Below are 17532 nucleotides of genomic sequence, written 5' to 3' on the forward strand. Positions count from 1 at the left end.
CCTCTTGAGACAGTCAGACATTTTTGGTACACTGAAACAAGCAAAAGGTCTCCAGAGCTCCATCACTCTCTGGATGAACATGTGAGTAACTTACTTGAAATTTAGCCAGTAACTTAGGATGAAGTAGTCTAGATGCCTATCAATAGGCCAACAAGCCTATTCTGTTTTGCTCAAGGTGTTTCTCTTTTGATATTTCTCTGTCTTATACCCTATCCTCAGGCTCTCTATGTTTGATCAATAAAGCTATCTCTTATAACACAACTCGCTGTGCATGAACCCATGTGCTCCTGGTGAACCTGGGGGGCACAGTGAGCTCTCGGCAGAAGTGCTGTCAGTGGTGGGAGTATGGCCATGGCAAGGGTAGTGGGAAGCCCTGACTAGTGGTTAATGACCACCTGCAAAAACTACCAGCAGTGTCGGCAGCAGCCAGCCATGATTGTGGACTGCCCACAGATGCCGTTGGTGGTGTCAATGGCAAGGGGGGGAGAGGTGAGCAACAACAGGTGCTGCCAGCAGTGTCTGCAATGACTTTTTCACAGGGTGTGCACAGCCACACTCAGGCGGTGCACTTGCATCCGCATGCACCCCCTACACATAGCCAATGTCATTGTATATGCTTGAGAGGGGTGAGGCAAGCCTTTTTAGCTCCCTTTGCTCATCTGGCTCAGGTGGCCGTGGCTTTTTACTTTTCTCCTATACAGGAGGCTCCTTGTGAATGCTTCAGGCTAAAAGAAGCACCCCAAAAATATCATGGTGGGCTAAGCACCCCAAGGTCTACAGGCTCTGTGTACTGTGGGTGCATAGAGACCCTAACAAAGATCAAGGTCTGGGTGGTGGCAGTGTTTACCCTAGGCTTGTGGGTTTGCTCAAGGAAGAGGATTGGCCAGACCTAGGTGCCCCAGGTGAAGCATCCAAAGTGTGGTTTTAAGTCGGGTACACTGAGGAAGGCAGAACAGCACAGGAGCATTCCCCACTGGCCCACCACACCAGGATCACAGGTGTGTCAGGAGAAACATGGTGATCAGCAGTAGCAGGACATATGGGGTTGGGCACCCCTCAGTTCATGCAGACATCTCCCTGTAGGGCACTCAGGACACACTCAGCAGGAGCACACTCAGGGTGCAGGGCCAGTGTGGGGTGGGGCTGGCCCCATAATGACTCTCTGAATAGGACCCATGGGGGGAGGGTGGGGGTGACACCAACTCTGCATCTCAGTCAGATGGGAGCCCCTCATCCCCCAAGTCCAGGCACTGTGGACTCAGAAAGACTCAGCAGGAGTGCAGAAGATGGCATGGCCTGCAGGAGAAGCAGGGCCAGGGAGAGGGTCTGGAGCCATGGTAGCAGGTGCTGCCAAGAGGCAGGTTTGTCCTGGTGTGAGAAGAGGGTAGGGAAAGCAGACTGCCTGCAGCAAGTACACAGCAGCCCACCTGCCCCAGTGGAGACACTTATGACAGGGGTCTACTTCAGGGCCTACCTGTCTGACTTACCATTGTCTTTGGCCACCCATGCACACACAAGCTCCAATTTGAGTATGGGAAGCACACAGCCTCCTGGTATATAGCTTATTATGTCAGCAATGTTGCAAAGACTCACAAACAGCCTCTTTCTTCTGGCTCTGCAGGTCCTGCAGCTTCAAGCAGGGGAAAGGCACCAACTGAGAGCCGGGATGCAACTTATGGGTTACTACCAGCCTCAGCTGGGGCCCTGAATGTGCACCAGCTCCAGCAGCAGAGGACCCAGGACCAGACCTGTCTCCTGGACCTACTGGTCATCATGGCAGAGGAGCAGGTGGAAGACTTATTTACCTGGTGCACACAAAGCAGCATTTGTGAGTAAGAAAGGGTCAAATGTAAGGAGAAGAGGCCTTGGAAGAAGAACCAGGTGAACCAGAAATTTCAGAATAGGCTTCTGGCCATTGAGGAGATACACTTGGGGGGCCAGGTGTGGCAGGATACTGTGGATGGCTAGGGTGGTGGAGGCCTTGGAGGAGGAGCACCAGGTGCTGGAAACTGTCCTGGCCCTGCCAGTCACCTTCATTCTCTTTGTTGCCTGGCCACTAGCTGCAGCCCAGCCTTCCCCCTGACTGCCACACACCACCCAGCCACAAGCCCACCCAATGGGCCTAGACTGAAGTGAACTGGCACCTCCAACATTCAGGACTCCCTGCCCCATCACGTTCCCTGGATGTCCTGCCACCCAGCCTCCACACATGGGCCCAGCCCCACTGCTGGCTCTGCCTTAATGCAGCCCCAGAGCAGGAGTTGCCTGAAGCAGGGCCAGTTCTGTATGTGGACTTTGCTTTCCCTAGCCACTGGCTGCAGGAGGGGAAGCTGGATGCAGTGGCAGAACAGTACCCACTTTTGCCCCTGGGGAAGCCTCCTACCTGTCACCCTTGCCATGGTATGCACATGTGCAGGGGTGCCTCCAGAAAGTAGTGTGCTGGACACATGTACCCATGCTCCACCCCGTGCTTCCCCCTACCCCACTTCCTGCTGCCCTGGAAAGGCATGCACAACACTGCAGAGGTTCTGGATGGGGAAGAGTGTGCTCTTTTAGTGGTGAGGGGGAGTGAAGTATCTCTGTGGAAAGGGGATGGGGTCTGCTGTGGGGGGAGGGAGAGTTCAATTCTCATCAACACATCTCTCTAACTCCCCGGTGTATCTAAGGGCGATGGTAAAACATGGACCAAACCTGCACTTCCATTCAGTATGTCCATTGTGGATAGACCTGTCTTGTCCCATGAGGCACTTCTGCATCCATCTGGAGGCACAGAGCAGTATAGATTCAAATAAGGGCAATAGGACTTTAAAATGAATAAAAAAAGCAAGTTGTATTTGGCACAACTTAACTGTACAACCTGAAAGTGCTCAGCTTGAGGGTCTGTATATAAAGCAGGTAGCATCAGAAGAATGAAGTCTGGGACCTGAAACTTAAGGACAAGCCTGCGGGCCCAGAGGAAAGGATCTATGTTACGGGGGAGGGGAGATGTGTGTTTCTGGAGGGAAATAAAATGCTTTTTGGAAATCTGACCTTAGTGAGCATGGTGCTGAGGGTGCAAGGTGGGACAGGGTTCTGGGGTCAGCCATCCAAGTGGCCTACAGGCATCTGTTGAAGTGTTCCTGGAAACAATCCAGAGGGCCAGCGTAGGGTACATGAGAGAGGGCAGGAGCGGGTAGGTGGGGTACCTGACAAGGAGAGGTGGGACCTCCACCATGCCCAGCTGGAGGTCCAGCATCCCTGGCACAAACCACCCACTCTCCACCAGGGCTGGCAAGGCAGCATTGCAGAAGATAAGAGTGTTATAGATGCTGTCCATCCAGTGATTGCTCGCATTGGTGAAGACCTAGAGGTGTACCGATACAACGGTCCCATATTGGATCAGTACTGATATAGGGCAAGTTAAGAGTATTGTCAATCAATGTTTTTTGGCTGACAAGTGCCTATGCATGTGCACAGCTGCAGCATGCATGGGTCCAGGAGTGCAGCACAGTGGTTTTGGAGCGCAGCATTGGCTGGTAAGTCTGTTTTGGGGGAAGGGGCATGGGGAGGGAAGGATTATAGGGGGAAATAAAGGCCCCTGTGGTGAGGGAGGGAGTGGGCCTGGGGAACGTGCTGCTCAGCTGGGGTGGAGGAGGGTGCAGAAGGGATCTGCAAGTATCTAATCCAGTGGGCATAGGTGGGGAGTGGGTCCCGATGCTGTGCACACTCCCCCATGTCTTCCCGGGGTGTGCGCAGAAGTGAAAGCTGCTACCCTCTCCTGGCACCCATTGGAAGAGCCCCTGCCCCACTCTTTCAGTCACCACAAGGGCCTTGATCTGCCTCTCCTATGCCCCTCCCACACCCCATCCCCCACAACAGACTTAACAGCCTGATACTGCTCTCCACGATGCCGAGCTGCATGCCAGAATCAGATCGCTATCAGCTGATATGTCATGTGGGGGGGCACAGATCAAGACCCCCACAGTGCAGGACTGAGTGGGTTAGGGGCAGGGGTGAATCATACACTCCTGCTTCTGCCCCTCTCCCTGGTGCACTCTAGGGATTGTCCCATGACCTGGCCCAGCAGGGGCCCCATTCAGGGTGAATGAGGCCCTGGCCGGACCAGGTTATGGGAAAATTAATTTAAAAGGTTTGGGCAGGTTCTTGGTGGAAAGGTGTATCAGTAGCAACCAAGCATGGGATTTAGATCCCTGCTACATGTTATGTATACTACGCAATACTGTATAAACAGGCTATAAATTTAGACTGGCCACAAGTGCAAAATAATTATCATATAATAACTATACAGCTACAAAAACAGCCAACCAGATATAAAGTTAGTGCTTGAAAATGGGTAACAACTCTATTGCTGGTTTGTATCCAGCTTTAATTTCAACACGTATGAGAGCCCTTGGGGGCACAACTTCTGAACCAGAGCTTCCTAGACCTTAAATGCTGGAGGCTGTAAGGGAGAAAGGAACAGTGGAAAAAACCCTTGCTCATACCCTGTTCACTCTTTCTTTCCATGCCCACTCTCTGCCACTCTGTGATTCAGGACACTGGGCAAGATGGACCTATAGTCTGACCGAGTAAATGGAAATGTTCATGTTCTTAGGGAGTGGTCAGCAGCAGAGCCTGAGGGAGATTAGGTGTGATAGTGGGGGCTGTGCATTAGGAAATGTGATGGAGAAATCTCAAGGCTTTAATAGTAGAGAGTGGGGGACCTCTATGGATGTGAACATAATGCTGAGACAGCAAGAGCTGTATGTGTGCAGTCTGTGGTTTAGAACTGAGGGCAGTGGTAGGACCACAGGGTCATAGGCAGGAAAGAAACATTTTTTTTTTAATGCACAATCAGGGTTAATTAACTGATCTCAGTCACCAAGGTCTAAAAACCAGAAAATGTCTTTTCATCATATTATGGGGGCCTGGCTGCCTGTGTCAGCCTTGTGGGAACCCAGCTTTGGTTTACAGGTCAGTGTCACTGAGCCCCCACTCCCCTTCCACTCTCAGACAGAATTTATGAATGAAGAGACCACCTTTCTCAGACCAGGGGTTTACTGCTTGAGCCTTTTCATTTGCCACATCATAGGCTACTTGACATATAAGCCATCCATTTCTTTTCTCTGTCTAGTGTAATCATTGTCCCTGAATTACTTTCTAATCAGTCCCACTGAGACTGCCACTTATACTTGCATTTGTCTACCAAATGTAGTCATTAACAGCACTCAATGGGACTCATTAAAATTCACACTTTCTTTCTTTCTCTTTCTATCCTTAATTCCTTGAGAGGTTTGTCCAATCTCCCTGCTGAGTCCAGGTCTCAGTGACTTAGTCATCACCACTCTGAGGAATGCCATACTAAGGCACATGGGATAATAATGAGGTTCTTGTTTGAGTCATGGGTGCTGCATGGCTAATTGGAGAGAGTTTCCTTTCTTCAGATGTGTTTAAGGGGCTGAGTTTAAATAACATTGAAGACCTTTTTTCTCAATTCTTTATTTTATTAAGGAAGAAAATCAGTTAATATGATTGAAAGACCTATCAGGGAGCAGCACACTTGTAACTAAACACTTTATGAACAAACACTTTCTTGCCAGTTCTATGACCAGTCACCAGGGTCTGAACATCTTTATCCCCTTGTCAATCCCATGCATAACAGACTATTACAGGCACAGTGAAAGACTTTCATCAGCTCCAATTCCCACCTGCTTTGCTTTTAAAATTAGCTGCACACTGCAAGAAGAGAATTAACAAAAGTCATAATACATTTTCATATTTTAGTGCAATTTAGTACTTTGACTGAGAAGCTTATTGACTCCTTTGCCCTTTTCTCTATGGAATTTATCTGTTAGAAGAAGGATAGAAAGTTAATGGGATGATAAATTGATAGATACAAATAAACACATACACAAACCATACAGCTTGACAAAACATTTTGAATGAATAGTAAGTTCAATGAAAAATTGAATTTTAGAGTGAGTGAACACCCACCAAGCTGGATCACAATATTTTGAAAATATCCCAACAAATATTTCAATCTTTTATTTTGAAAAGTTATTTCTCATTGAAAAAATCCTGAAAAATAAATTAAAAGATTGGCTATTTTAAAAAGAAAAAAAAAGGTTAAAAATATATATATAGGGTGTGACTTGAGAGGATTTCTTTCTCCTTTTTTCTTTAAAAAAAAAAAATCAGCTGTTTTGATTCACCCCAAGCTGATTCCCTCTCCTTCCCACCCGGTATCTCACTGTAGGTCTGGAACTGGCACATAGGAAACCCAGGCTAGTTACTCTCCTATAGCATTCCCCACCTGTCCCCTAGGCTTTTACCCAGGCATCTTCCCGCTGGGCCATGTTAAGTAACCAAGAAGGGGTGCAGGATGCCTGTCTCCCTTCATCCCTCTCCCCCATCCAAACACCCACTCAACTGGCTTCTGGCAGAGAACATAGTAATGCATTGCTAAAGTCCTTATACAGTTTCTAAAGGACCTGGGAGGTCCATGCTTGTCAGTGGGTGGGTGGATGGGGGTGTTGTTTACTCTTCTTTCTTGCAAGAAATACTGGCTGCACACTAGCACTGGCCAAGCATTCGACCTCCCTCCATCCAATAACAGACCATCCTGCAACTTTTCAGTAATACTATGACTCCATAAAAGTTGCACGGTCATCAGCTCTCTGAAAACCACCCCCATTGGCCATGCATGCCATATAGACTGTGGCAAAGCACTTGCAGTGCCTGCCACTTTAAGGGCTGAGTCAAGCAGCCAGCAGGTGGTTTATTGTGGCAGCTATTTTAAATCACTGGCTGCCTATATAAATACAGCAGTTTGCTGCTGGCAGTGAAGTCGGAAACATTGTCTAGCTGAGCTTCAGCAGGATCAACCAGGAAGTAAGGGCAAGAGCTTATGGGGATGAGGCTCTTGGTCCTGGGCATGACCTAAAACTTCATCCTCCCAGGGATGGCTGGCCTGGTGGGGCTCCTAGTGGCATGGGAGCCCCCAGGAAATGCCAGGCCAATTATCACCCTGTTGAAAGGTGGGTCAGTGTGCCTTAAGCCCTAGCCCCCCACAAAACTGAGGCTACAAGGGGCCAGTCATGGTTACAGCCACCTGAGCCCAAAGACGGTGTAAGATCCAGGAAGAGCAAGGCACAGATGTGTCCAGCTGAGCTTCCACAATGGAGGGAAACCTTGGACACCTGAAGGAGGGGGAAGATAAGTAATCCCAGAGAGGAGGTGGTTGTGAGGGCCCAGAAGTGTGTTGAGTAGGGCTGAGGGTCAATCTGAAGGGCACCCCAGAGGAGGTGTGCTGAGTAGGGCTGTGGGAAAGCCTGGAGGGCAGCACATGGACCAACCCCCTGAAGAGCAAGTTGAGAGAAGTGTGGAGCCCCAGAAAGGGGGAGCAAAGGTCTGGGAGCCCAGTGCATGGGGCCTGTGGTGGGCCAGTATGAGATGCTCCTGTGCTGAGCCAATCACTTCACTGCCTGACCACCTTCTAGGCTCTGAGTGCCTCCCTGGGGGCACCTCACATCTGGCCAACCCACTTCCTGTATCACAGTTGCTAGCGTGGGGGTAACACTGCCACCACCCTGGGTCTGGATTGATCCTCACTCAGTTCCCCCGGGAAACACAGGTGTACCTTGAGGGTACTCAACCCACTTCAAGAACTGGTTGCCGGGTGGACTGGTAAGGTCTCTAGCCCACTCCCAGTGAGGCTGGCATTGCTTAGAACAATATGGAACATAAACCTCTCATCCAGGTATGTGATGCCAGTCACATAGGTAGAGGGAGCAAATTTCCTCCCTCCCTTAGGAATATATTCACCTACATGACCATGGTAACCAAATTGTCAGGTAGCAAAGCTTTGGAGAGAGACAGGGATGGTATTCTGCCACAGGGTGGAGAGGGGGGAGGCAGCATGGGTTTATATATGCTTATGTAAAGCTGCCCCAGGAGGGGCCAGGGCAGGCTTGGCCCAGGTTAGGAACTTGGCTGGCCAATACCTAGGTGAGGGTCACAGGAGAGGCCCAAGAGACTTTATGTCTGCCACCCAAGGCCTGATTCAGACAAAGCCTATAGCCTATGGGAACCACTCCAAGAGAGTACAGGGTGGGACAAGTTGTCAATGTGAGAGAGAGACCCTGTGAAAGGGGGAGGAGTGTGAGAGGTCCTAGTGAGAGGAGGGCAGAGTGAATGTGTGTAGGAGAGAGGCCTGACAGTGAGAGCTAAGCTTGGCCTGGTTGAAGGCTGGGAGTATAATGGCATCATGGAGATACCATTGGCTGTGGTGTAGGGGAGGTTCAGAGCCACACATCGCCCCCTGGCATTGGGGCATGTAATGGACAGTCTTCCACATTTTACCACCCGGTGTGAGAACAGCGAAGTTGTGGCAAGGAAGACTGGCAGACTGTCCCATAGATAGGGGGAGAGGGATCATATTTCTGGGTGGGCCAGCATGAGACCCGGCCTTGAGAGCTGCCTCCTGTCACATAGACCAAAAATAAAACATTGCTGGGGCATAGCCTGCCTGCCTCCTTCCATCTTCCCCTCCTACCATCCAGCCATCCATCCATCCCTCACCAAGTGACATACTGCATGTGATTGAAGAAAGGGAACACTCACACTTATTATACAACAACAGTTGCCTGATCATAGTCATACTGAGGGGAATATCAAGGGATTCTTCAAGGGACCTTGGGAGCATATTGTGAATTGGTGTTTTATCATATTGTATTGTGTTTGCTGTAAATGACTGTACTGTAAAAAATGTATTCACCAGTTGTTTACCAACAGCATTGTTAAGTGAAACAAAAATGTGTATACTATTTTAGCTTGATTGTGGTTTCTCAGCTGAATTGATTGCATCTCAATTTATTGTGAAAAAAATAAAGACGAGGAACAAAAAATTATGATCTGTACTTCCTCCTGCTTGATTTCAGGGCATGGACCTTGGAGAGGGGGAGTGGTTTGCAGCCAGCCAGAGGCAGGAGGGCAGTAGTTTCCCAGACTGGACAAAAAGCTGGTCAGGCCCTGTATTTCAGATTGGTTGGCCTCCCCAAAAGACACCTCAATAATATGTCTGAGGAAAGCTATCTGGTGCATAACACTTCTGGCTTCTGTATAGGGAGCAGAGTGCTTTTTGAAACCCTGTCCTTGGCTGATTAGCAGCTCCTTGCTAGGGAGACTCCCTGAACTAGCTGAGACCCATCTGATGAGGACATGTCAATACCTAGTGTAGGAGAAGGAGGTATTACAAATTTTCTTAAAGTCAGATGAAAACAAGTTGTCCTACAATTATGCTTTCTTTGAATACACTTGATTCTGCAGAGGCCTAGAGGTAGCTGAAGAGTTTACCCTGGGCTGCTCCTTGTTTTCCTCTCATCTTCTCCCTGTCCTTTGAGAAGGCTGAGAGGAGAGGTATAGCAAGGGAGGAAAGAGCAATTCTGAACAAAAGCTGATGAGCTCTCCCCAAGGGGGGAGTGGGTTGCAGTTGGCCAGGGGAATGGGGTCTGGCAAACCAGCTCTGAAAGGTAGAGCATGCAGAATTTTATAAAGAAAACATTGCATTGCAAAGAAAACACTGGTGGTGGTGTGGGAGGCATTTTTGCATTGCACCTCCCATAACAGTACAGCCTCCAAAGAAAAAAAAAATGGGGACGAGGGGAAGAAGCGATTTTGGAGCTGCAGCAGCAGGCATTAACCCCCATCCTCCCGCCCCTTGACAACCATGCATATGAAATGCATTATAATGCATTAAAGACTTGCTAAAGGCTAAATGCCCTGGGAGGTCCATGAATGGAGGAATTTTGCAGACTGCTTGCTGCTTGGGGTACATGGGGTTGTTTAGTCTTTTTTTCTTACAGGAAATGCTCTCTGTACCCTACTTAGCACTTAGCAAACATTCAACCTCCCTCCAATAACAGTCCACCCTGCATCTCTTTACAGTAATGCCATGACTCCACAAGCGGGGGCACCACAAGCTGCCCTCTCCCCAGCAGACCAGGGTAGCGACCCAGTGTGACCCCAAAGACATCATTGTCCTGTTGGACTCACACATATAAAAGAAAACTAAAACACTTTATTGAAAATGCTATATTCTAAAAATGGGATCTTCCTCTCCAGCAGTGTAACAATGTAAAATATATACAAAATGTTAAAAAAAAAATACCCCCACCCCCTACAAATCTGAACATATTTCACTTTTTGCATTCATTACTGGGCTGGTTGCCACCCTGGCAAGTTCCACTTGTGAAAGTTTTCTGCAAGCATGGGGAAAGAGGAAGAAGAGGAAGAGGAGGGGGGTTGGAGCACAGTCGAAAGACTGGACTTTTGTCTCCCCACTCCTCCCCCCCACACACAAGGTCAGTGGAACATATTACCTAAATATCACCCAGGGTGCTGCATATCCTGGGTGTCACGTCTGTCAGGCAGCATCCTGCCCCTGGACTTTTGGTCATGGTGCTGAAAAGAAATGTGATGAAGTTCAGAAGGTTTGCAATACTGAAGGAAGTAATGTAACTATTCACTCCAAAGTTTCAAAGTACTTGCAAAAGTCTTATCTTTACAGTGATACTGCAGCTGTCAGTGGCAGCACACAGTAGGGGGTGCAGGGGACACAGATGGTGGGTACATGGGGGGCCGGGAGAACAGGAGGCTACATGGTTGAGGGTGGGAGGACATACACTCTAGGTTGGGGGAAGAATTAAGAGGGGTAGCAAATTAAGGGAATACTAGCTTCCTCACCCATTTATTTTTGTTAAAATAAAAATAATAATTTCTTGAGCAGACCCGACTCAAACCTGTGGCCACTCCACTGCGTGCTGTGATGGAGGAGGGAGGGGTGAGGAGTGAAGGAGGGTAAAAAAGAACACAGCAACACTTACTGGCCCTCTGGTGGTGAAGGGGAGTAATTAGAAGTCTTTGGAGTCTCTGGCTGTTTGTAGGAACAATTCCACACTTGCGGAGGCATAGCTGGGGAAGTCTGCAAAATAAATCTGTGGTCATGCAAACACAAATGCAGTTGTGGGAAATATTGCTTCATCCACACATACCCTAAGTCATTTAAGGGCTCTGGCCAGCCAGGTGAGATCACATCCAGCAGATGATTAGATCTTAAATGCACAGCAAGAGGAGTATCAGTTATCTGAGCTGCAGTCACATCAAAGACTGGCTCCTGTGGTGATGTGAACACTATTAAAGTCATCTAATTTCTGGCTGTGACTGGCAAGGCTTTAAGGACTGGAGACTCAGAGAGATTCCTAGGCTAACACTCAGATGCCTTAACAAACAAGATAATTTTCAGCATCTTTAAAACACACACACACACACACACACACACACACACACACACACTTTCTGGTTATACAGGACATTGGCCCCTGTATCAATATTCATTATTGAGAGGCGCGTTTTGTTAGAAGTTAGGGTGTTGCTCTGATAATGAATGCAGAGCAGCTCCTTAGCCAACAGTTAAATATCTACTTCTTGGCACCCAAGTGTCCAGTGTAGTGTTTCATGACCCATGCAAACAGTAGATGAACTGGGTACACAAGCAGCAGAAAAGATAGTCACTCTCTTCATCTTAATGCTGGTATCACTAAGGCCAGGTCCTCCAGAATCACTGGAGGGGGCTGTGTGTTTCAGGCTGAAGTTCCTAAAATCCTTGCATTGTGGATATTGCTGACAACACGGTGGTCATATGGGTGAACCATGCATTGGTCCATGATAGCCTCTGGGTTTGATTCAATACAGGCGGTGGTGTTCAGGGTACAGGATGGTTGTATGAGTGCTCTTGGTAGCTGTAATGAAGTCCAGAAAGACCTTAATATAAAACCAGATACGATACCCTATGGAATGATGAAGCAAAGAAAATACAGTTAGCACTCTCTGGATGGTGCAGCACACTTTCTGAATGGCTGACCCAGCCATGGATGTCCATAAACTCCTTGTGCTGAGGAGGTAACTTTTTTTAATGTTTCCATCTAGTGAAGGCCAGGGAGACCCTTTTGAGCATACTTGGTGGGTAAACGTGGTGGATAGTAGCCAAGCACCTTAGGCGGCCTGAGAGGAGTGTTCAGAATTCTCTGTGAAGAGGAATATGGTCTGAGGGACTGAAATGGATGCTCCTACTGAACATACTGTTTAATCAGCGCTGCTTGAGCTCTGGCTCCCGCCATTGAAGAGATGTGCATTCGGTTCTGAAAACCATCTGAGAAGTTATGCAAATGCATAGGAGGATGTTATATCTCTGATTATAGGATGAGGTGTGTTGCTCACCAGGCTCAGAATACCAAGAACAGCAGGGAGAAGGAAGCTGGTTAGCATCTGATTCTCTACTAAGGAGGTATATAGTCATATATTTTGCTTTTTAACATTCTTCTTTGTAAGGTTTATATTTGTTGTTGTTCATTTTATATTGTGTTTGCCATTATAGTAAAAAAAAAACACCAAAAGGAATCTATTTATTATTCACTGAAGAAAATTTGATGATCCACTAGGCATTGCTGGTTTTTATATGTGTACTAGCAACTTGCCCAACAAGAATGATTGGGCGGGGGGGGGGGGGCAGGGACAGAGCCCCATGTGTGTTCAGCCCTGCTCTACCATCCCTCCCTCTCCCCCACCACTCCAGGTCCAGCCCTGCTCTACCCCCCACCCCGCTATGCATCCATCCCTGCTCCACCCCCTACACCACACTGCGTCCAGCCCCAGTCCCCACCCCGGCTCTGGATCCAGCCCCACTCTACCTGCCCCCCCATGCCACTCTGAGTCTGGACCTGCTCTACCCCCTTGTAATTTCCCATGACATTCCTTGGCCAAATATTTAAGTTTTTTTATCTATCCCATGCCTTCTGGTGCCTTGTAAGCTGACATCTTGGCTAGCTGTGTTGATCCTTAAAGATACCGAGGTCTCTCACCTGCTGTGTCTTTGAGGTGAAATAGATAAAGGGAGAAAGATATTACCCCTGCCTTCTTCAGCCTCTTAATGACCACACACAGCATTATCAGACCTGGGGATCTGTCTCCCCTATACTCTGCCTAGCAACAACCTGATGATGCATGGTTACTTCCAATAAGTTTGGTCCCAACCAGTTCAGTTCAATAATCCTTCTCACAGTATCAGCAATCAGGGCTGAAATTATCTGAATTCTACTTAAGATGTCTATGTACAGCCCTTCTGCTCCTTATAGTCCTTAATTCCACACAAGCCTCCCTTCTCTGGGTATGTCCAGGCTTGGGCACACTGGATAGTATGCTACCCAGCCTTCCTACTTATGGTTTTGTGCTTTCCATATCTATTTTTGTCATCTAGGTTTGTTGTTGCTCCAGTTACAATCCTCAGCATCCAGCACCCATGGCTGCTGCTCTGATGAGTATGCCAGGTCCTCTCAGTGTCTCTAGTGGACAACTGTCCTGAATCAGGCTTCTACCAGTTGCCCCTGATGGGGCAACCTGTCTTCCAGCACAGCATTTGCCACTGTGGGGAACTCACTTCCTGTTGTGCTACTCCATGTCTGCTTTAAGCCAGCATTCTGGTTCCAGTGAGTGAATCAGCATCAGCAAGCACTTACAAGACACTGCCACACCAGCACCAGATGTTCTTCAACCAGTGCCCACTGGCTAATGCGATGCAGAGGAGTAACCAACATGGGTGCATCCACACATGAAAGCACGTGCTCTTGTAGCACCTCAAATAGAAGTGGTGCAAATTTGAGCTGGGGCTTTTTGCTTCAGTGCAAATGCTCGGACATACACTTTGGTGTGGAGCAAGTTGTGCCGCTTGGGGCAAACTAATCCTGCCTGGCTCCTCTTGGATCTGCAGCTGGGGGAGCTAGAGCCTGGGGCCAGCACCTGTGCTATCCCCAGCAGTATAAAAAGCTGCCCTTTCCTGGCCCCAACCATACAAAAAGCTGCTCTAGCAAGCAGCTTGGAGCTACTCGCTCTCTGGAGCTTCTGGGGCCCAGCCAATTAAAACCTGGGGACACTAAGCCTTGAACCAGCTGGACTGCTGCAGCAACATCCCAAATCCATTTTTTTAAATACTCCCAAATCCATATTATTCCACATTTAAAACAAAAAACCACTCTACACCCACACACACACATATCTAGACACACACACACACAGAGACAGAGAGATAAGTTGGGTAATGCTTTATTAGTATATTTACAATTTTAAAGCAATTTGGAAACCTACCAATGTCTCTATCATCATGAAAAAATAAATTCTAAATACCTATGTGTTGATCTGTGCTTTTGGTTTTCTTCACACATGATGGGTGTGTGATGTGGGGATGTGGCGTTTGCAGGAAGGTGCTGGGAAGGGGTGTGGGAGAAGGCAGTGGGTGGAATTGGAGGGATGTGGGTTGATCTGCACACTGACAAACTGCACCCCAGGGTACTCAAGCAGCTGGTGAGCGTCATAGCCCAGCCCCTGGCACGGGTCTTTGAAAACTCCTGGCGCTCTGGTGTAGTGCCCGAAGACTGGAAGAAGGCCAATGTGGTGCCGATCTTCAAGAAAGGGAGGAGAGTGGATCCGGCTAACTACAGGCCCATTAGCCTGACCTCTATCCTGGGGAAGATCTTAGAAAAGTTTATTAAGGAGGCCATCCTTGAGGGACTGGCCCAGGCTAACATCCTAAGGGATAGCCAGCATGGGTTTGTTGCGGGTAGGTCTTGTTTGACCAATCTCATTTCCTTCTACGACCGGGTGACCTATCACCTGGATGAAGGAGAAGAGATTGATGTCATATATCTTGACTTCAAAAAAGCTTTTGATCTGGTATCCCATGATCACCTCTTGGCCAAACTGGCCAGTTGTGGCCTTGGCTCCACCACGATCCGCTGGCTGGGAAATTGGCTTCGTGGTCAGACCCAGAGGGTTGTGATTGATGGCAGTCACTCATCGTGGTGCCCTGTGACCAGTGGGGTCCCTCAAGGCTCTGTCCTGGGACACATACTGTTCAACATCTTCATTAATGATGTGGACGTTGGAGTTAGGAGTGGACTGGCCAAGTTCGCCGATGACACCAAACTTTGGGGCAAAGCATCCACGCCAGAAGACAGGCAGGTGATCCAGGCTGACCTGGACAAGCTCAGCAAATGGGCAGATGAGAACCTCATGGTGTTTAACACCGAAAAATGCCAGGTTCTCCACCTTGGGAGGAAAAACCTGCAGCATCCTTATAGGCTCGGCAGTGCTACGTTGGATAGCACTACAGAAGAAAGAGACTTGGGGGTCATCATTGACCACAAGATGAACATGAGCCTGCAATGCGATGCTGCGGCTAGTAAAGCGACCAAAACGCTAGCGTGCATCCATAGATGCTTCTGGAGCAAATCCCGGGACGTCATTCTCCCCTTGTACTCGGCCCTGGTGAGGCCGCAGCTGGAGTACTGCATCCAGTTTTGGGCTCCACAATTCAAAAAGCATGTGGAGAAGCTTAAGAGAGTAATCCATCTGATTTAGAGTTGTGTTTGAGTTGGGTTATATGATTGGGCCCTTGGAAATTAAATCTCTTGTGAGTGTCTTGTTGAAAAATAAAGGTGTTATTGTCATACCTAATAATCAGGGATCCTGGTTTTCTCTGATTGGATCCATTGTGAACAGAACACTCATTCACCCTTTAGTGTTTGTGTGTATGTGTGTGTGTGTGTGGAGCAGCGTGGGAGGGATGAAAATCTTAGACTGCTTTCTGCCATTTTAAACTAGTGTATATGTGCTAAACTTCTCTTCTATTACGGGTATGGACTGGTTTATAATCACTTATACTGATACAAGTGTAATGTCTGAATCAAATTAATTCCTTTGAGATCAGTTCATTTTACCTTTTTCTTGCCCCCCCTCCACCCCTCCTCACAGTGGTACACAGTTTAAAAAAAATAAATATTTGATAAGGCATGTTTTCTAGAAAGGCATGGAAGTTGCTTCAGTTTCAATCTCTTTTATTTGACTGTTAACAGTTCCAAATACAGATTAATTTTTTAAAAAATGTTTCTCTTTTGCTTTCAGATAGTGGTTCACAAGACATGAGAGCTTTCTCTTGTGGGATATGTCTAATACTCAAAGTGTCTTGATTTTTTGAGTAATTTCCCAATCTTCTGTATTGTACAATACTTTCTCTGTAGCTACATTAATTAATCATACTGATCTATAGTCTTCCTAGTTTGCATATAGAATAGTCTAGAAAAATATCTAGTTTAAAACAACTTTTGATCCTGATGTAAACCAGCCATTGGGAAGTGAAAACCAGCTGAATGTGATATTAAAGTTTATAACTTGGCTATTGTAGGTTTGTTTGTCAGTATTCAATTTTCTTCCCTCCCTCAACATATGATGAGTTTTGCCATTTAAAGTGAACTGAAGTCATAAATTGAAACACATGACTGACTTTAAAGTGCTTATTTACCTTATTTTAAACTGGTTGGATGTGCTTTAAATCTAAGTAGAACTAGGGTAGTGCATGTCAAAACACCTAATTCAGTTTAACTGCAAGTCTATTTAACTGGGGCTTTTTAAGTGGTAATTAATAATAATTACCACCAGGTGGAGCCTCTCTACAGCCAGCAGACAGGTTTCAGTTCAAATTATTTTCCTCTGAAAAAATAACAAAAAATAAAAATAAGCATCCTTTTCTCTGTTGGTTTTGGGTTTTTTTACTTATTCAAAACATACCACTGAGTGGGGGAAAGGGTGCAAAGAGGGAAAATGATGAACTGATCTCCCCACTCCCACAAGCGTATTACTGCTCTGCTCTGCAAAGTCAGCAAGGACAGCTTTCCACTGGGGGAAGGGACCTCCCACAGGACCCCAGAAAGCTCCTCCAGGTTCCCCTGAAAGCTCTGGGGAGTGGGTGAAAACCTATTGCAGCTAGAGCTAACACTCAGGGTGGGGGAATTACAACCTCCCCCTGCTCCAAAAGCCCCCTCCCCCCAGGGTCCCATGCATACTGTGGGGAGTGGGTAACAGCATGCAGAGGAGTGAGGCTGTTCAGTTTTGGTTTGGGCATTTTTCCTTCTCTCTCTCTGCCCCGCTTTCTGATGTTCTGCAGTGTATGTGAATGTATCTCATTACAGGGAGCCACAGCGAAAGGCTATTGTCAGTGCTGAGGATGCCAGGCAGGCTTGTCTGTATAACAAGAGGCATGAAAACATCACACATTTTGAAACAGGGTGTGTTTGGTTTCAAGGTCTTGCTTCTGATTGATAGAAGCCTACCCCACCCTCTTGTTTTGCTGCACAATGTGTGTCTGTGCATTTAAAACACTCCAAGGGCTGTACTTTTATAATGTTTAGGTACAAGGCAGCTGCAAAAGCCCTGGGCTATTACTAAGCCAGAAATGTCTGCCTGCCCTAATCCACTCCAGCTTGCCTTAAAATGAGGCATTTGATGTGTATACAGCACTTACCCAGCTCCTGTTTGGCACTGACTTCTTTTGAGCCACTCTTGATTCAAGCTGGTGTAACTGGTAAACAGAATGTAGCCCATTGTGCATAAAGCAGCAATAGATATAAACAATTCAGCACAAAAATTCATATATAGGTAGTACCTTAC

The sequence above is a fragment of the Crocodylus siamensis genome, chromosome 15 (genome assembly GCF_052110815.1).
Source record: "Crocodylus siamensis isolate JL-2025a chromosome 15, ASM5211081v1, whole genome shotgun sequence".
Lineage (NCBI taxonomy): Eukaryota > Metazoa > Chordata > Crocodylia > Crocodylidae > Crocodylus > Crocodylus siamensis.